Genomic DNA, 22,036 nt, shown 5'->3' with positions numbered 1-22,036 from the left:
GCTCCTATGTACAAGAATATAACAACTATAATACTGCCTCCTATGTACAAGAATATAACAACTATAATACTGCCTCCTATGTACAAGAATATAACAACTATAATACTGCCTCCTATGTACAAGAATAGAACTACTATAATACTGCTCCTATGTACAATAATAAGAAGTGTGGAGCTTAAAGAAAATGGTTTTGTGAGATGTCTCCCTGGGGCTACTGCTAGAAGAGATAGAAGACGTATTATTAATATTGTTAAGCAAGCAAAGCAGGAAGGGGACGTGGATGTTCTTGTCCATCTAGGGACAAATGACCTGGCTTGCAATGAAGTGTCAGAGGTGAAAAAATCTTTTATCACACTTGGTAATGACGTACAGGATTTTGCATCCACCATTTCATTTTCTGAAGTTCTGCCTGTGCATAATGTTCAGAATGATAGGCAGAGGCGCATAAAGGAGTTCAACATATGGCTTGGTAAATGGTGTCAAGAGCAAGGATTTGGCTTTGTTTCTCATGATAGCTCTACTTGGAATAGAAAGGAACTGTACAAAAAAGATGGTTTGCATCTTTCTCTCAAAGGAACAAATGTACTTAGTGAACAACTCCAAGAATTTGCGAAAGAGTATTTAAACTAGGAAGGGGGGGGCAAAAGAGTGAAAATAAAAGAGTCCAATTGCCCCCCGAAACAATGCCAGAACAGGCCAGAAGCACTGAGGTTAAGAAATGATAAGCTCAGAGTCCTGTCTACAAATGCTCGCAGTTTAGGTAAAAAAATCAATGAACTTGGGTCAATAATGGCATCTGAGAATGTAGATTTAGTGGCTGTTACGGAGACATGGTTTAATGAAAGAAATGACTGGGACATAACCATACCAGGGTACTCTTTATACAGAAGAGACAGAGAAGGCAAGAAAGGAGGAGGAGTGGCCCTGTATGTGAAAGATAGCATTAAATCTAACCTAATACAAGTTGGTGAGGCCAACATAGAGTCAGTTTGGGTTACGTTGCAGTTTGCTAACCATGCAGTAACTCGTGTAGGTGTGATATATAGACCACCTGGTCAAGTTAAAGAACTAGATGATCTACTAGTTGAAGAAATAGCTAGAATGACAATGAAAGGAGAAGTTATCATTATGGGAGATTTCAATCTTCCAGATATAAACTGGAAAACCAAAATAGCAAGTTCTACCAGGAGTACAGATATTCTAAATTCCCTACTGGGGTTATCTCTACAACAAGTGGTTGAGGAGCCAACCCGGAGGGAGGCCATTTTGGATTTGGTATTCACAAACGGGGATTCGGTATATGATGTCATTGTAGGCGAAACCTTGGGATCTAGTGATCACCAGTCAGTGTGGTTTAATATAAGAACTGTGAAAGAGTCCCACCACACAAAAACAAAAGTTTTAGATTTTAGAAAAACAGACTTTTCAAAAATGAAATTAGTCATAAATGAGTCCTTATCAGACTGGAACGGATTACATGGAGTCCAGGAGAAATGGGACTACTTAAAAGGTGCATTATTGAAGGCAACAGAAAATTGCATTAGACTTGTCAGTAAAAGCAAAAAAAAGGAGGAGACCAATGTGGTACTCAGCAGAAGTGGCCCAAATCATTAAAAATAAAAAGCTAGCATTTTGTAATTATAAAAAAACCCAGAGCAATGAAGATAAGGAAATCTACAAGATTAGGCAGAGAGAGGCCAAGCAAGTTATAAGAACTTCTAAAGCGCAGGCAGAAGAAAAACTAGCTCAGTCTATGAAAAAAGGGGATAAGACATTCTTCAGATATATAAATGAAAAAAGGAAATTAAAACAAGGAATAACTAAATTAAAAACAAAGGACGGAAGGTATGTAGAAGAGAATAAAGGGCTAGCCGACTGCCTTAATGAATACTTCTGTTCAGTTTTTACAAAAGAAAAAGGAGAAGGACCTCCACTAGAAAGAATGACTATTAAATCGTTTGATGCATGTATCTTTACAGAGGAAGATGTTCTAAGTTTGCTGTCTAAGGTGAAGACAGATAAGTCACAGGGGCCTGATGAGATACACCCAAAATTATTAAAAGAGCTTAGTGGTGAGCTGGCAAAACCGTTAACAGATTTATTTAACCAATCATTAGTAACAGGAGTCGTCCCGGAAGATTGGAAATTGGCAAATGTCGTGCCCATTCACAAGAAAGGTAGTAGGGAGGAATTGAGCAACTTTAGACCAGTGAGTCTGACATCAATAGTAGGCAAATTAATGGAAACCCTATTAAAGGATAGGATTGTGGAACATCTAAAATCCCATGGATTGCAAGATGAAAAACAACATGGGTTTACTTCAGGGAGATCATGTCAAACAAATCTTATAGATTTTTTTGACTGGGTGAATAAAATAATAGACGGTGGAGGTGCAGTAGACATCGCATATCTAGATTTTAGTAAGGCTTTTGACACTGTCCCACATAGAAGACTTATCAATAAACTGCAGTCATTGAGCATGGACTCCCATATTGTTGAGTGGATTAGGCAGTGGCTGAGTGACAGACAACAGAGGGTTGTAGTCAATGGAGAACATTCAAAACAAGGTAATGTTACCAGTGGGGTTCCACAGGGATCTGTACTAGGACCGATTTTGTTTAATATCTTCATAAGTGATATTGCAAAAGGCCTCGCTGGTAAGGTTTGTCTTTTTGCTGATGACACAAAGATATGTAACAGGGTTGATGTTCCTGGAGGGAAACGCCAAATGGAAAAGGATTTAGGAAAACTAGAAGAATGGTCAGAACTCTGGAAACTGAAATTTAATGTGGATAAGTGCAAGATAATGCACCTGGGGCGTAAAAACCCAAGGGCAGAATATAGAATATTTGACACAGTCCTGACCTCAGTATCTGAGGAAAGGGATTTAGGAGTATTTATTTCAGAAGACTTAAAGGTGGGAAGACAATGTAATAGAGCAGCACGAAATGCCAGCAGAATGCTTGGATGTATAGGGAGAGGTATAAGCAGTAGAAAGAGTGAAGTGCTTATGCCGCTGTACAGAACACTGGTGAGACCTCACTTGGAGTATTGTGCGCAGTACTGGAGGCCATATCTCCAGAAGGATATAGATACTCTAGAGAGAGTTCAGAGAAGAGCTACTAAACTAGTACATGGATTGCAGGATAAAACTTACCAGGAAAGGTTAAAGGACCTTAATATGTATAGCTTGGAAGAAAGAAGAGACAGAGGGGATATGATAGAAACTTTTAAATACATAAAGGGAATCAACTCGGTAAAGGAAGAGAGCATATTTAAAAGAAGAAAAACTACCACAAGAGGACACAGTTTTAAATTAGAGGGGCAAAGGTTTAAAAGTAATATAAGGAAGTATTACTTTACTGAGAGAGTAGTGGATGCATGGAATAGCCTTCCTGCAGAAGTGGTAGCTGCAAATACAGTAAAGGGGTTTAAGCATGCATGGGATAGGCATAAGGCCATCCTTCATATAAGATAGGGCCGGGGGCTATCCATAGTATTCAGTATATTGGGCAGACTAGATGGGCCAAATGGTTCTTATCTGCCGACACATTCTATGTTTCTATGTTTCTATGTTTCTATGTACAAGAATATAACTACTATAATACTGCCTCCTATGTACAAGAATATAACTACTATAATACTGCTTCTATGTACAAGGATATAACTACTATAATACTGCTCCTATGTACAAGAATATAACTACTATAATACTGCTCCTATGTACAAGAATATAACAACTATAATACTGCCTCCTATGTACAAGAATATAACTACTATAATACTGCTCCTATGTACAAGAATGTAACTACTATAATACTGCTTCTATGTACAAGAATATAGCTACTATAATACTGCTCATATGTACAAGAATATAACTACTATAATGCTGCCTTTTATGTACAAGAATATAACTACTATAATGCTGCCTCGTATGTACAAGAATATAACTACTATAATACTGCTCCTATGTACAAGAATATAACTACTATAATACTACCTCCTATGTACAAGAATATAACTACTATAATACTGCTCCTATGTACAAGAATATAACTACTATAATACTGCTCCTATGTACAAGAATATAACTACTATAATACTGCTCCTATGTACAAGAATATAACTACTATAATACTGCCTCCTATGTACAAGAATATAACTACTATAATACTGCTCCTATGTACAAGAATATAACTGCTATAATACTGCTCCTATGTACCAGAATATAACTACTATAATACTGCCTCCTATGTACAAGAATATAACTACTATAATACTGCTCCTATGTACAAGAATATAACTGCTATAATACTGCTCCTATGTACCAGAATATAACTACTATAATACTGCTCCTATGTACAAGAATATAACTACTATAATACTGCTCCTATGTACAAGAATATAACTGCTATAATACTGCTCCTATTTACAAGAATATAACTACTATAATACTGCTCCTATGTACAAGAATATAACAACTATAATACTGCCTCCTATGTACAAGAATATAACTACTATAATACTGCTCCTATGTACAAGAATGTAACTACTATAATACTGCCTCCTATGTACAAGAATATAACTACTATAATACTGCTTCTATGTACAAGAATATAGCTACTATAATACTGCTCATATGTACAAGAATATAACTACTATAATGCTGCCTTTTATGTACAAGAATATAACTACTATAATGCTGCCTCGTATGTACAAGAATATAACTACTATAATACTGCTCCTATGTACAAGAATATAACTACTATAATACTACCTCCTATGTACAAGAATATAACTACTATAATACTGCTCCTATGTACAAGAATATAACTACTATAATACTGCTCCTATGTACAAGAATATAACTACTATAATACTGCTCCTATGTACAAGAATATAACTACTATAATACTGCCTCCTATGTACAAGAATATAACTACTATAATACTGCTCCTATGTACAAGAATATAACTGCTATAATACTGCTCCTATGTACCAGAATATAACTACTATAATACTGCCTCCTATGTACAAGAATATAACTACTATAATACTGCTCCTATGTACAAGAATATAACTGCTATAATACTGCTCCTATGTACCAGAATATAACTGCTATAATACTGCTCCTATGTACCAGAATATAACTACTATAATACTGCTCCTATGTACAAGAATATAACTACTATAATACTGCTCCTATGTACAAGAATATAACTGCTATAATACTGCTCCTATTTACAAGAATATAACTGCTATAATACTGCTCCTATTTACAAGAATATAACTAGTATAATACTGCTCCTAGGTACAAGAATATAACTACTATAATACTGCTCCTAGGTACAAGAATATAACTACTATAATACTGCTCCTATGTACAAGAATATAACTACTATAATACTGCTCCTATGTACAAGAATATAACTACTATAATACTGCCTCCTATATACAGGAATATAACTACTATAATACTGCCTCCTATGTACAAGAATAGAACTACTATAATACTGCTCCTATGTACAAGAATATAACAACTATAATACTGCTCCTATGTACAAGAATAGAACTACTATAATACTGCTCCTATGTACAAGAATATAACTACTATGACACTGTTCTGTATGGCTGGTTGTCAGTGCTGCCTTCCTCTGAGTAGTGCTGGATCTTCAGCTCTCGGTGTTGATGACGGTATAGTTGATGTTATTGTGTAGTTGTTTTCTAGGTTACTATGTAACTATACACATCCTGTGGCTATTCATTGTCATGTGTGGCTACTATCACGTCTTTGGAGGCCTCGTCTACACTACTGTCCCCGGGGCCGTGTTTCTGTGGTATGCTAATTACAGAGAATCATGGCCAGCAAGAATGTGGTAGTCATGGACCCTAACATCCAGATCAGGAGGCCTGGGAGCACAGTGCAGTACCTATACTGGCAGCTGCAATCCTAGGGCCACGCAGGAATTGGCAGAGTGATGGGAACCTTGTAGAGAGCAGTCGTACAGACAATACAGCTCGGGCCTCACCTGTGAATGAATGCGGGCTTGTGTGTCAGGCCGGGCTCTGAGCCATAATCTGTCACTGTGAGCCAACACTAAGCCCAGGATCTGTACAGAATGTGAACCATGGCCAAGAGGTGAGGTGAGTAGGAGAAGACTCTGCAATGTTCTAGTGGGATATATAAGAACTATCAGCGTGTGCCATAAAGATATAGACCCTGCCACCATTATCAAGACTGGGGCCCAAGTGAAGGTCACCTGCATTCTCCATGGAGGGTGTGAACTAGTACAAGGCCCTATAGAAAAAGAACAATGTAGTCAAAAGGGTGTTGCCAACTGCTTCAACCACATCACCCTACCTGACCCATATCACTATATACAAGAAGATGTATAACTTATACCAGCTGTACATATACAATTATATACAGGAGATACCCAGGTTATACCAGCATGCTCCATATCACTATATACACAGGAAGATGTATAACTTATACCAGCTGTACATATATAATTATATACAGGAAATACCCAGGTTATACCAGCTGTACAGATATAATTATATACAGGAGATGCCCAGGTTATACCAGCATGGTCCATATCACTATATACAGAAGATGTATAACTTATACCAGCTGTACATATATAATTATATACAGGAGATGCCCAGGTTATACCAGCATGCTCCATAGTACTATATACAAGAAGATGTATAACTTATACCAGCTGTACATATATAATTATATACAGGAGATGCCCAGGTTATACCAGCTGTACATATATAATTATATACAGGAGATACCCAGGTTATACCAGCATGCTCCATATCACTATATACACAGGAAGATGTATAACTTATACCAGCTGTACATATATAATTATATACAGGAGATGCCCAGGTTATACCAGCATGCTCCATATCACTATATACAAGAAGATGTATAACTTATACCAGCTGTACAGATATAATTATATACAGGAGATGCCCAGGTTATACCAGCATGGTCCATATCACTATATACAAGAAGATGTGTAACTTATACCAGCTGTACATATATAATTATATACAGGAGATACCCAGGTTATACCAGCATGGTCCATATCACTATATACAGAAAGATGTATAACTTATACCAGCTGTACATATATAATTATATACAGGAGATGCCCAGGTTATACCAGCATGCTCCATATCACTGTATACAAGAAGATGTATAACTTATACCAGCTGTACATATATAATTATATACAGGAGATGCCCAGGTTATACCAGCTGTACATATATAATTATATACAGGAGATACCCAGGTTATACCAGCATGCTCTATATCACTATATACAGGAAGATGTATAACTTATACCAGCTGTACATATATAATTATATACAGGAGATGCCCAGGTTATACCAGCATGCTCCATATCACTATATACAAGAAGATGTATAACTTATTCCAGCTGTACATATATAATTATATACAGGAGATGCCCAGGTTATACCAGCATGCTCCATATCACTGTATACAAGAAGATGTATAACTTATACCAGCTGTACATATATAATTATATACAGGAGATGCCCAGGTTATACCAGCTGTACATATATAATTATATACAGGAGATACCCAGGTTATACCAGCATGCTCTATATCACTATATACAGGAAGATGTATAACTTATACCAGCTGTACATATATAATTATATACAGGAGATGCCCAGGTTATACCAGCATGCTCCATATCACTATATACAAGAAGATGTATAACTCATTCCAGCTGTACATATATAATTATATACAGGAGATGCCCAGGTTATACCAGCATGCTCCATATCACTGTATACAAGAAGATGTATAACTTATACCAGCTGTACATATATAATTATATACAGGAGATGCCCAGGTTATACCAGCATGGTCCATATCACTATATACAGGAAGATGTATAACATATACCAGCTGTACATATATAATTATATACAGGAGATGCCCAGGTTATACCAGCATGGTCCATATCACTATATACAGGAGATGTATTACTTATACCAGCTGTACATATATAATTATATACAGCAGATACCCAGGTTATACCAGCATGCTCCATATCACTATATACAAGAAGATGTGTAACTTATACCAGCTGTACATATATAATTATATACAGGAGATACCCAGGTTATACCAGCATGGTCCATATCACTATATACAAGAAGATGTATAACTTATACCAGCTGTACATATATAATTATATACAGGAGATACCCAGGTTATACCAGCATGCTCCATATCACTATATACAAGAAGATGTATAACTTATACCAGCTGTACATATATAATTATATACAGGAGATGCTCAGGTTATACCAGCATGGTCCATATCACTATATACAGGAAGATGTATAACTTATACCAGCTGTACATATATAATTATATACAGGAGATGCCCAGGTTATACCAGCTGTACATATATAATTATATATAGGAGATGCCCAGGTTATACCAGCATGGTCCATATCACTATATACAAGAAGATGTATAACTTATACCAGCTGTACATATATAATTATATACAGGAGATGCCCAGGTTATACCAGCATGCTCCATATCACTGTATACAAGAAGATGTATAACTTATACCAGCTGTACATATATAATTATATACAGGAGATGCCCAGGTTATGCCAGCATGCTCCATATCACTATATACAAGAAGATGTGTAACTTATACCAGCTGTACATATATAATTATATACAGGAGATGCCCAGGTTATACCAGCTGTACATATATAATTATATACAGGAGATGCCCAGGTTATACCAGCTGTACATATATAATTATATACAGGAGATGCCCAGGTTATACCAGCTGTACATATATAATTATATACAGGAGATGCCCAGGTTATACCAGCTGTACATATATAATTATATACAGGAGATACCCAGGTTATACCAGCATGGTCCATATCACTATATACAAGAAGATGTATAACTTATACCAGCTGTACATATATAATTATATACAGGAGATGCCCAGGTTATACCAGCATGCTCCATATCACTATATACAAGAAGATGTATAACTTATACCAGCTGTACATATATAATTATATACAGGAGATGCCCAGGTTATACCAGCATGCTCCATATCACTATATACAAGAAGATGTATAACTTATACCAGCTGTACATATATAATTATATACAGGAGATGCCCAGGTTATACCAGCTGTACATATATAATTATATACAGGAGATACCCAGGTTATACCAGCATGGTCCATATCACTATATACAAGAAGATGTATAACTTATACCAGCTGTACATATATAATTATATACAGGAGATGCCCAGGTTATACCAGCATGCTCTATATCATTATATACAAGATGATGTATGACTTATACCAGCTGTACATATATAATTATATACAGGAGATGCCCAGGTTATACCAGCATGCTCCATATCACTATATACAAGAAGATGTATAACTTATACCAGCTGTACATATATAATTATATACAGGAGATGCCCAGGTTATACCAGCTGTACATATATAATTATATACAGGAGATGCCCAGGTTATACCAGCTGTACATATATAATTATATACAGGAGATGCCCAGGTGAGATATTGTCGCTGTTTGGTGTCCTGTTTGTTCTCGCTCTATTTTACTTTGTTACTATAATCCTGGACAAAACAAAGAGATATTTTATTACTGGCAGGAGAGGACTCAGGTCAGGACAATCCAGTGTCAGTTATGGCCTCCTGTGTGGCAGTCTGTGACTTTATTTCAACCACCCCCATGAAAAAGGCTCAACATTTTACAATTAGTGAACCTGAGATGTCATGTCACAGAAGTAGACCATGCGGCAGCTACAGGTCCCTTGGAGACCAGCACTGGATGGAGAATCTATGCAACTGTTTTCTCTCCAGAGGATCTTCTGTCCTCAGTGGCAGTACTCATTCACAAAATGGGGGCTGATGTTCTGCTATTTCATGGGATCAATAATTTTTGTTCTTTGTGCAGCATGCAACTGAGAGACTTTGAGCCCCCTCAGTAAGAAGCGAGGGTTTTTATAGCAAGAAGATTTGTCTCTGAATGTACAGATTCAGTTCAGCCATTTGGAAATGACATGAAATCCTAGTATTACGAAGCTTAAAGGCTATGTACACCTTTGGAGGCAATTTTTGTTTATGACTGCATTTTACTCATTTTTGGCTAAAAATCATATTTTCAATTGGCCTTTATTAAAAATATTGAGCTGTTCTGTCGCAAAATGTTAACTGTTTTTCTAACTGTGTGACTGCTAATTTCACTTTGTGCCAGTCATCTAATAACCCTTATCTCTAAACTACTAAGAGGTCATAAATACTTATCAGTAACAACTGAGTTATAATGAGTGTTTATAATGTCAGAGAGACGGGAGCCTGTCAGCTCCTCAACTGACAGCACAGAGAAAATCCACAGGCGGCTACTAGAGCATCTCACCTCTGTACAGAAAAAAATGGCTCCATATTTTTAATAAAGACCAATTAAAAAAACGATTTTTAGCTAAAAATGAGTACAATGCAATATAAAAAATGCCCACAAAAGTGTACATAGATTTTAGGGACTTCATCGGTGGCAATATTAATACACAAAATGTAGCCCCCATCCTCCCCTTTCCCCACCCACTCAGAGACGTGCGAGTCTATATTCAGGCAACATATATTTTATAATATGAAAAAAATCTAAGCAGAGGCAGTACTATCTATACAGTACCACATCCATCTAAAGGGAGACAGTGCTAACTGTTCCTGCATCATTTATAGTGAAAGACAGGGAGGAATTACTCTTTGTGCCTACATCATTACCAGGAGGGCAGAACTATCTGTACCTAAATTACCTACAGGACAGACAGGAAGGCAGTACTATCTGTACCTACATCATTTACAGGAAGAGTCAGGGAGACAGTACTGTCTGTATCTACATCATTTACAGGAAGAGTCAGGGAGGCAGTACTTTCTGTACATACATCATTTACAGGAAGAGTCAGGGAGACAGTACTTTCTGTACATACATCATTTACAGGAAGAGTCAGGGAGGCAGTACTATCTGTATCTACATCATTTACAGGGGGTGACAGGGAAGCAGTACTGTCTGTATCTACATAATTTACAGGGGGTGACAGGGAGGCAGTACTATCTGTACCTACATCATTTACAGGAGGAGACAGGGAGGCAGTTCTATCTGTACCTACATCATTTACAGGAAGAGTCAGGGAGACAGTACTATCTATATCTACATCATTTACAGGGGGTGACAGGGAGACAGTACTATCTGTACCTACATAATTTACAGTGAGAGACAGGGAGACAGTACTATCTGTATCTACATCTTTTACAGGGGGTGACAGGGAAGCAGTACTGTCTGTATCTACATCATTTACAGGGGGTGACAGGGAGGCAGTACTATCTGTACCTACATCATTTACAGGGGGAGACACAGAGGCAGTACTTTCTGTACATACATCATTTACAGGAAGAGTCAGGGAGACAGTACTATCTGTATCTACATCATTTACAGGGGGTGACAGGGAGACAGTACTATCTGTACCTTCATCATTTACATTGAGAGACAGGGAGACAGTAATATCTGTACCTACATCATTAACAGGAGCGCAGAACCTTCTGTACCTAAATTATCCCCAGGACAGTTTGGTGCTATCTGTAACTACATCATTTACAGTGAGAGAAAGGGAGGGAGTGCTTCTTGTACCTACAACATTCACTGGAAGAGACAGGGAAGAAGGGCCGGTGCTATAATAAGGCAGACCAAACGGCTGCCTTAGGGCACAGAGACGGGGGGGGCGGAATTATTTTTTTTTAAATACCCCGTATTTTTCACCCCTGGGTCTTATGGGGCGAATACTAATGAAGCGCTTCCATTTTGGAAGCGCTTCATTAGTACTGAAGGACAGGGAAGCGGTGAAGGATCTGTACTCACCGCTTCCTGGTCCTCCACTCTGCTGTAAAGGGCTGCGCACCATGTGACCTCACTGTGCGCAGTCTTCACAGCTGACAGCCGAGAACCAGGAAGAAGAGAGAGAGATCGCTGGTGCTGAGGAGCGGCGGCATCATGGGGGCATGATGGCTGACATGGGGGCATGATGGCTGACATGGGGGGCTGATGGCTGACATGGGGGCTTATGGCTGACATGGGGGCATGATGGCTGACATGGGGGCATGATGGCTGACATGGGGGCATGATGGCTGACATGGGGGCATGATGGCTGACATGGGGGCATGATGACTGACATGGGGGTATGATGGCTGACATGGGGGCTGATGGCTGACATGGGGGCTTATGGCTGACATGGGGGCATGATGGCTGACATGGGGGCATGATGGCTGACATGGGGGCATGATGACTGACATGGGGGTATGATGGCTGACATGGGGGCATGATGGCTGACATGGGGGCATGATGGCTGACATGGGGGCATGATGACTGACATGGGGGCATGATGACTGACATGGGGGCATGATGGCTGACATGGGGGCATGATGGCTGACATGGGGGGATGATGACTGACATGGGGGCATGATGGCTGACATGGGGGTATGATGGCTGACATGGGGGCATGATGGCTGACATGGGGGCATGATGGCTGACATGGGTGGCTGATGGATGGGGGCTGATGGCTGACATGGGGGGCTGATGGCTGACATGGGGGGCCTGATCTGAGGCATTGGGGGTCTGACCTGAGGTCTGATTTACATTGGGGGTCTGATTGCTGGTCTGACCTGAGGTACAATAGAAAATGTTTTTTCCCTATTATCCTCCTCTAAATCCTGGGTGCATCTTATGGGCCGGTGCGTCTTAGAGGGTGAAAAATACGGTCCTCAAACCAGGGATTGTCTGAAGCAGAGAGAAGATACCAGGACCACACAGAGGAGGAGCCAGCTGCTGCAGACGGGACCAGGGCCAGGTGAGCCACGAGGTGGGGGTGGGGGGCGCCAAAATGTAGCTTCGCTTGTGTTGGCAAAAATCCTTGCACCGGCGCTGCAGGGAAGCAAGTAGAGACAGGAAGGCAATACTATGTGTACCTACATAATTTATAGGGAGAGACAAGGAAGCAGTACTATGTATACCTATATAATTTACAGGAAGAGACAAGGAGGCAGTAGTATCTACAGTGGATATAAAAAGAAACCCCTGTTAAAATGTCAGGTTTCTGTGATGTAAAAAAAAATGAGACAAAGATAAATCATTTCAGAACTTTTTCCACCTTTAATGTTTCCTATAAACTGTACAACTCAATTGAAAAACACACTGAAATCTTTTAGGTGGAGGGAAGAAAACAAAAAAAAAACTAAAATAATGTGGTTGCATAAGTGTGCGCACCCTCTTATAACTGGGGATGTAGCTGTGCTCAGAATTAAGCAATCACATTCAGAATCCTGTTAGATAGCAGTCAGCATACACCGGTCATCATGTAAAGTGCCTCTGATTAACCCCAAATAAAGTTCTGCTGCTCTAGTTGGTCTTTCCTGAAATTTTCTTAGTTGCATCGAACAGTAAAAGCCATGGTCCACAGAGAGCTTCCAAAGCATCAGACGGATCTCATTGTTAGAAGGTATCAGTCAGGAGAAGGGGACAAAATAATTTCCAAGGCATTAGATCTACCATGGAACACAGTGAAGACCGTCATCATCATCAAGTGGGGCACAACAGTGACATTACCAAGAACTGGACGTTCCTCCAAAACTGATGAAAAGACGAGAAGAAAACTGGTCTGGGAGGTGACCAAGAGGCCTACAGCAACATTAAAGGAGCTGCAGGAATATCTGGCAAGTCCTGGCTGTGTGGTACATGTGACAACAATCTCCCGTATTCTTAATATGTCTGGGCTATGGGGTAGGGTGGCAAGACGAAAGCCTTTTCTTACCAACAAAAACATCCAAGCCAGGCTACATTTTGCAAAAACACATCTGAAGTCTCCCAAAAGCATGTGGGAAAAGGTGTTATGGTCTGATGAAACCAATCACAGAAAAAAGGAAATAATGCACTTAGTAAAGTAGATGCAAGCATTATATATAGACCAAGCCCTCAATCTGATGTGATAAAATCGGAGACACTTAGCCAATATATTTTGATCAAAACACATCTGTGCCCGCCTACCAAGCGCCAAGGTGGTCTCAGGTCAGGCGGGTCCTACGCTAAATCTACCTAAGCCATTGGGCTTCTATGTTCAGGAGCAAGGACTCCGCACATATGGTGTGCTGCTCCTGGTCACCTCCATGTGCATCAAGCAGCCAATGGGAGGAGGAGCAAGCACACCCATATGTACCACCTAATCAAGGCGCTCTATTAGATAGGAAGGGCAAAAGTGCACAGGAATGCTACTCCCAAGATAAAACAGGAGCGCATTAACACTTGAAGGTGCCACTCCCTCAAGCATATACTACATAGACAAAAAAATTCCAGAGAAAAAAAAGATAAAAACATCTTGCACGATATGATAAATAAATATGCAGATGAAAGCTTTCATCCGCATATTTATTTATCATATCGTGCAGGATGTTTTTATCTTTGTCTTCTCTGGGAATTTTTTGTCTATGTAGTATATGCTTGAGGGAGTGGCACCTTCAAGTGTTAATGCGCTCCTGTTTTATCTTGGGAGTAGCATTCCTGTGCACTTTTGCCCTTCTTTTTTTGTCTGATGAAACCTATCATATCGTGCAGGATGTTTTTATCTTTGTTTTTTCCGGGAATTTTATGTCTGATGAAACCAAGGTTGACGTTTTTGGCCATAATTCCAAAATATATGTTTGGCACAAAAACACCACTGCAAATCACCAAAAGAACACCATCCCCACAGTGAAGCATGGTGGTGGCAGCATCATGTCAAGGGGCTGTTGTTCTTCAGCTGGAACTGGGGCCTTAGTTAAGCTAGAGGGAATTATGAACAGTTCCAAATACCAGTCAATATTGGCACAAAACCTTCAGGCTTCTGCTAGAAAGCTGAACATGAAGAGGAACTTCATCTTTCAGCATGACAACGACCCAAAGCATACAGTACAGACCAAAAGTTTGGACACACCTTCTCATTCAAAGAGTTTTCTTTATTTTCATGACTATGAAGGCATCAAAACTATGAATTAACACATGTGGAATTATATACATAACAAACAAGTGTGAAACAACTGAAAATATGTCATATTCTAGGTTCTTCAAAGTAGCCACCTTTTGCTTTGATTACTGCTTTGCACACTCTTGGCATTCTCTTGATGAGCGTCAGGTTTAATAAGTGGGATTTCTTGCCTTATAAATGGGGCTCTTTTGTTTACAATAACACACTGCCGGGCGGTAACTTCCGCCCGGCAGTGTGTTCGGTGACGTCACCGGCTCTGAGGGGCAGGCTTTAGCTCTGCCCTAGCCGTTTTACTGGCTAGGGCAGAGCTAAATCCCGCCTATCAGTGCCGGTAATGTCACCGGGGTTCCTGTCTGCCCCATGGAGAGCCCCGGTACGTCACCGGAAACTCCTAAAAATGCCTTTGCCCTGCGCAATTTAGCGCAGGGCAAAGGAGAGCATCGGAGCATGAACTGCTCCGATGCTCATGTCAGGGGGGCTGCCGGGGTGAAAATGGAGGGATGTCCGGGTTCAGCTCTGAATCTGGACAACCCCTTTAAGGGTGCACACACTTATGCAACCATATTATTTTATATTTTTTCTTCACTCCACCTAAAAGATTTCAGTTTGTTTTCCAATTGAGTTGTACAGTTTATAGGTCACATTAAAGGTGGAAAAAGTTCTGAAATGATTTATCTTTGTCTCATTTTTTTTTTTTACATCACAGAAGCCTGACATTTTAACAGGGGTCTAACAGCGGACTTTTTATATCCACTGTATATCGACATCATTTACAGGGAGAGACAAGGAGGTAGTACTGTCTGTACCTACATCATTTACAGGAAGACACAGGTAGGCAGTATTATCTTTATCTACATCATTTACAGGGAGAGACAAGGAGGCAGTACTATATGTACCTATACGATTTACAGTAAGAGGCATGGAGACAATGATTTGTAACTACATCATTTACAGAGTGAGACAAGGAGGCAGTACTATCCGTACGTAATTTACTCATAGGAAAAGACAGGAAGGCAGTATTATCTGTGCCTACATCATTTACAGGAAAAGACAGGGATGCAGTACTATCTGTACCAACATTACTTACAGTAAAAGATGGGAAGAGAGTAATTTCTCTACCGATTTTATGTGCAACGAGTGACAGAGGCAGTACTATCTGTACCTAAATTATTCACGGGGGAGACAGGGAGGCAGTGCTATCTGTACCTAAATCATCTACACTGGGAGACAGGGAGGCAGTACTATCTGCACCTACATCATTTATAGGTAGAGACAAGGAAGCTGTATTATCTGTATTCTGTACCTAAATTATCTACAGGGAGAGCCATGGAGGCAATATTTTCTGTACCTACATCATTTACAGGAAGAGATTGGGAGGCTGTACAATCTGTGCCGATATATTTCATAGAAAGGGACATAGAGGCAATCTGCACCTAGGGGTGGGCGGTATAGGCGATATAGGCGATATGCGATATAAATTTGGGCCACGATATGGATTTTCGCCATATCGCCTATATCGCCGGACCGCGATATGATCGTGCTCTCTGCACGCACCATGTTATCCTGAGCCGGCCGGCACAGTGGAGGGAGAAGGAGAGGAGTCCCTCCCTCCCCACTGTGCGCGGCTGCCGCTGAACACCAATGAGGACAGAGTAGGAGGAGGAGGGGAGGGACTGTGGCCACTGCGCCACCAATGAATGTGCCGGCCATATCCCACAACAGGGTCCCCCTCCTCCCCCCCATCATTGGTGGCAGTGGGCAGTTCCGATCGGAGTCCCAGCAGTGTAATGCTGGGGCTCCGATCGGTTACCATGGCAGCCAGGAGTCACGCTACTGAAGTCCTGGCTGCGATGGTATGTAAGTGAGCAGCATTATACTCACGTGCGCCGTGGCCGCCGGGCGCTCCTTCTTCTGTCTGTGCGGCGGATTGCTAATGCTTATAGCATTAGCAATGCGCCGCACAGACCTATGAGAAGAAGGAGCGACCGGAGGCCACGGCGCACGTGAGTATAATGCTGCTCACTAACATACCATCGCAGCCAGGACTTCAGTAGCGTCCTGGCTGCCATGGTAACCGATCGGAGCCCCAGCATTACACTGCTGGGACTCCGATCGGAACTGCCCACTGCCACCATGATGGGGGGGGGGACCCTGTGGCCACTGCCACCAAGGATTAATACTGGGGAGGGGGGGGTGGGTTTGAGTTACCATAGGGGGCGGATCAGAGGCTGGGGGGAGCAGATCAGAGGCTGGGGGGGAGCAGATCAGAGGCTGGGGGGGAGCAGATCAGAGGCTGGGGGGGAGCAGATCAGAGGCTGGGGGGGAGCAGATCAGAGGCTGGGGGAGCAGATCAGAGGGTGGGGGAGCAGATCAGAGGCTGGGGGGGCAGATCAGAGGCTGGGGGGGCAGATCAAAGGCTGGGGGGGCACATGAGAGGCTGGGGGGGCAGATCAGAGGCTGGGGGGAGCAGATCAGAGGCTGGGGGGGCAGATCAGAGGCTGGGGGGGCAGATCAGAGGCTGGGGGGGCACATGACAGGCTGGCTGCTGTTGTGTGCACAAAGCACAGGGCAGCAGGGAGAGTGTAAAGTCCTATTCACCCTAATAGAGCTCTATTAGGGTGAATATGACAAGGGTTCTAGCCCTTAAGGAGGCTAATAGTTATTAAATAAAAAGTTAAAAAAAAGTTTAAACACCCCCCCCAATATAGAAAACAATATATCGCAATATATATCGCATATGGCACATGCTTCAAATTATATCGCAATATAAATTTTAGGCCATATCGCCCACCCCTATCTGCCCCTACAGGGAGGCTGTACTATCTGTACCTGCATCATTTACAGTGAGAGAAATTTCTTACAGTGAAAGATGGGGAGACAGTAATATCTCTAATGATATAATGTTTAACGAGTGACAGGGAGGCAGTACTATCAGTACCTACATAATTTACAGTAGGAGATAGGGAGGCAGTACTATCTGTAGCTACATTATTTACAGGTAGAGACAAGGAGGCTGTATTATCTGTACCTAAATCATCTACAGGGAGACAGTACTATCTGTAGCTATACAATTTATAGGGAGTGACAAGGAGGCTGTATTATCTGTACCTATATTATCTACAGGCAGACAGTATTATATGTACCTATATTATCTACAGGCAGACAGTATTATCTGTACCTACATTATTCACAGTAAGAGACAGGGAGACAGTACTTTCTGTACTAATATCATTTACAGGGAGAGACAAATAGTACAGTACTATCTGTACCTACATCATTGACAGGGGTGCAGTACTATATCTAGCCACATCATCTACAGGAGTAGATAGAGAGACAGTACTATCTGTACCTAAATCATCTAGCTGGAGATATATAGAGGCAGTACTACTGTCTGTATCTACATCATTCACAGTGAAAGACAGGAAGACAGTACTATCTGTACCAATATCATTTACAGGGAGAGACAGGGAGGTCATACTTTCTGTACCTACATCATTCACAGGGGGAGTCAGGGAGGTAGTACTATTTGTATCTACATCATCTTCAGGGAGAGACAGGGAGGCAGTACTTTCTGTACCTACATCATTTACAGTGAGAGATAGGGAGACAGTACTATCTGTACCGATATCATTTACAGAGAGGGACAGGGAGGCAGTACTATAGTACGGGAGTAGATGAGGAGGCAGTACTATCTGTGCCTAAATAATCTACAGGGAGAGACATGGAAGCAGTACTATCTGTACCTCCATCATTTACAGTGAGTGACAGAGAGACAGTTATATCTCTACTGATATTATTTACAATGAGAGTCAGGTTGCCAGTATTGTCTGTACCTACATCTTTCACAAGGGGAGACAAGGAGGCAGTACTATCTGTACCTACAGCATTTACTGTGAGAAACAGGGAAGGCAGTACGATCTGTACCTACATTATTTGCAGGTAGAGAAAAGGAGGCTGTATCTGTATTATGTACCTAAATCATATACATCTAGGTAGTACTATCTGTACCTACATAATTTACAGAGAGAGAGAAGGAGGCTTTATTATCTGTGCCTAAATCATCTATAAGCAGACATTATTATCTGTACCTACATCATTGACAGGGAAGCAGTACTACTTGTATCTACACCATCTACAGGAGGAGACAGGGAGGCAGTGCTGTCTTTACCTAAATCATCTACAGGGAGGCAGTACTATCTGTAGCTTATTCGTCTACAGGGAGAGAGTGGAAGGCAGTACTAACTGTTCCTAAATCATCAACAGGGAGGCAGTATAATCTGTATCTATATCATTTACAGGAAGAAACAGGAAAATTGTACTATCTGTACCTACATCATTGACTGTAAGAGACAGGGAAGCAGTACTATCTGCACCTACATCATTTATAGGTAGAGACAAGGATGCAGTACTATCTGCACCTACATCATTTATAGGTAGAGACATGGAGACAGTACTATCTGTACTTTCATCATTTACAGGTAGAGACAGGGAGGCAGAACTATCTGTACCTACATAATATACAGGGTGAGACAGGGAGGCAGTACTATCTGTACCTACATAATTTACAGGGAGAGACAGGAAAGCAGTACTATGTGTACCTACATGATTTACAGGGAGAGATAGGGAGGCAGTACTATCTGCACCTACATAATTTACAGGGAGAGACAGGAAAGCAGTACTATGTGTACCTACATCATTTACAGGGAGAGATAGGGAGGCAGTACTATCTGCACCTACATAATTTGCACAGAGATATATGGACTTTTTACTACCTGTATTTATATCCTTTACAGGAAGAAGCAGGGAGGCAGAACTATCTGTATCTATATCATTTACAGAATAAGAGAGAGAGGCAGTACCATCTGTACTTACATAATTTACAGTGAGAGATATGGTGGCAGAACTATCTGTACCTACATCATTTACAGGGGGAGAAAGGGGGCAGTGCTATCTGTACCTTCATAATTTCCAAGGAGAGATGGGGAGGCAGTTCTATCTGTACCTACATCATTTACAGAGAGATACAGGGAGGCAGTACTATCTGTACCTACATCATTTACAGGGAGAGACAGGGAGGCAGTACTATCTGTACCTTCATAATTTCCAAGGAGAGATGGGGAGGCAGTTCTATCTGTACCTACATCATTTACAGGGACATACAGGGAGGCAGTACTATCTGTACCTACATCATTTACAGGGGTAGACCGGGAGACAGTACTATCTGTACCTACATCATTTACAGGGGGAGACAGGGAGACAGTACTATCAGTACCTACATACTTTACAGGGAAAGACAGGGAGGCAGTACCATCTGCATGTGCTACATGATAAATAGACATTTAAGGATTAGATACAGCAGCTTGGCAGACAGTATCACATATGATACCCAGGCAGCACCTGCGCTCAGGTAGATATAAGGGGCAGGAACAGTTAATTTCCGCTCTCCTGCTGAGTCCTGTGCTGTCAAGGACACCCTATGTTCACTCCTAGGTATTAACATAACAATGGTCTGGTCGGCCCCTGGAGTGACTGTTCACACTAGAGCTCCTGGGTGCCCGGTTACCTAGCAGCCTTGTTTACCTGTGGTATGTGCAGCTTCACCTGTGGCATGCAGAACACACCTGAGTGCGTGAGCCTGACACTGATCCCGGGATTCTGATACCAATCTCCAGCACTGAGGCTGATATCAGCAGGAGCAGCACCGCAGGCAGGTACGACCTCCGCTCAGGTGCGCATAAGGGGGTCACATACTTCTGGGTGCCCTGTATTCAACCAGCAATAGAGACTGCAGCTTTGTCACATGGCGCTGTTGGGACCTCTGCTGCCAAGAGGTCACCCCCAGTTCAATACAAGGGGTCCCACATTATAAGAAGGTGTTCTAACATCGGAGGACCCCGTAAACTGCTGTCCCTGTCAGTGTCAGGAGAGGTCCTGGGTGTCAGGATCTACATTCCTTCAGTATTTAGATGTTAAGTGGTTACAATGTATCAGGAGTTCAGCTGTCAAGAGGTCACCCCCAGTTCGATACAAGGGGTCCCAAATTATAAGAAGGTGTTCTAACATCGGAGGACCCCTTAAACTGCTGTCCCTGTCAGTGTCAGGAGAGGTCCTAGGTGTCAGGATCTACATTCCTTCAGTATTTAGATGTTAAGTGGTTACAATGTATCAGGAGTTCAGCTGTTTATCTCACAGAGGATTATGTAGAGTGGCTACAATTGTAGCAGTCAGTGACCAGAAGTCTTATGCTAGGGCTGCTCGGCGCCAACAATCTATTTCCTATCTATCTATCTATCTATCTATCTATCTATCTATCTATCTATCTATCTATCTATCTCCTATCTATCTATCTATCTATCTATCTCCTATCTATCTATCTATCTATCTATCTATCTATCTATCTATCTATCTATCTATCTCTCTCATATCTATCTATCTATCTATCTATCTATCTATCTATCTATCTATCTATTATCTATCTATCTCATATCTATCTATCTATCTATCTATCTATCTCTCTCATATCTATCTATCTATTATCTATCTATCTATCTATCTATCTATCTATCTATCTATCTATCAGATCCAAAAGCTGGGCAGCACAGCAGTTTAACTTGTAGATGCAGAGTGCCAGCGGCTGTAGGGACGATCCAACCCCAAGATATCAAATAGATAAGAAATTCCACGGCACATCCAAGGCGTAAAAAACAATTATATATATATATGGATTTGTTATCTTTATTACAGTGAAGGGTATATCTTGGGTTCGACCGTCCAAATAGATATACATGGGTATAATCAGGTGGACAGTGGGTTGCCTCGCACAACTATAACGGTACCGGGACATCCACGTCTCCCTGAAATATGGTGACCAGACCTTGCGGAGCTGCATTGGGTGTCTA

General features: G+C 41.2%; 1 protein-coding gene across 4 annotated transcripts in view; it reads left to right on the top strand.

Annotated features, from left to right (window-relative positions):
* TOGARAM2 (TOG array regulator of axonemal microtubules 2) overlaps positions 1 to 22,036 on the top strand; it is a 106,489-nt gene that overhangs the window by 38,176 nt on the left and 46,277 nt on the right. Inside the window, exon 1 of one of the 4 annotated variants that reach the window (XM_040430623.1) lies at positions 20,767 to 20,848. The exons of the other annotated variants lie outside the window; for them this stretch is intronic. The gene's annotated coding sequence lies outside the window, so the exon portion shown is untranslated. Of the gene's footprint in view, positions 1 to 20,766; positions 20,849 to 22,036 lie in introns of those variants that run through there. 4 annotated transcript variants of the gene reach the window in all.

Source organism: Bufo bufo, chromosome 4 (genome assembly GCF_905171765.1).
Source record: "Bufo bufo chromosome 4, aBufBuf1.1, whole genome shotgun sequence".
Taxonomy (NCBI): domain Eukaryota; kingdom Metazoa; phylum Chordata; class Amphibia; order Anura; family Bufonidae; genus Bufo; species Bufo bufo.
Note: the sequence above shows the minus strand (reverse complement) of the source record. Positions and strands in the feature narration are given on the sequence as shown.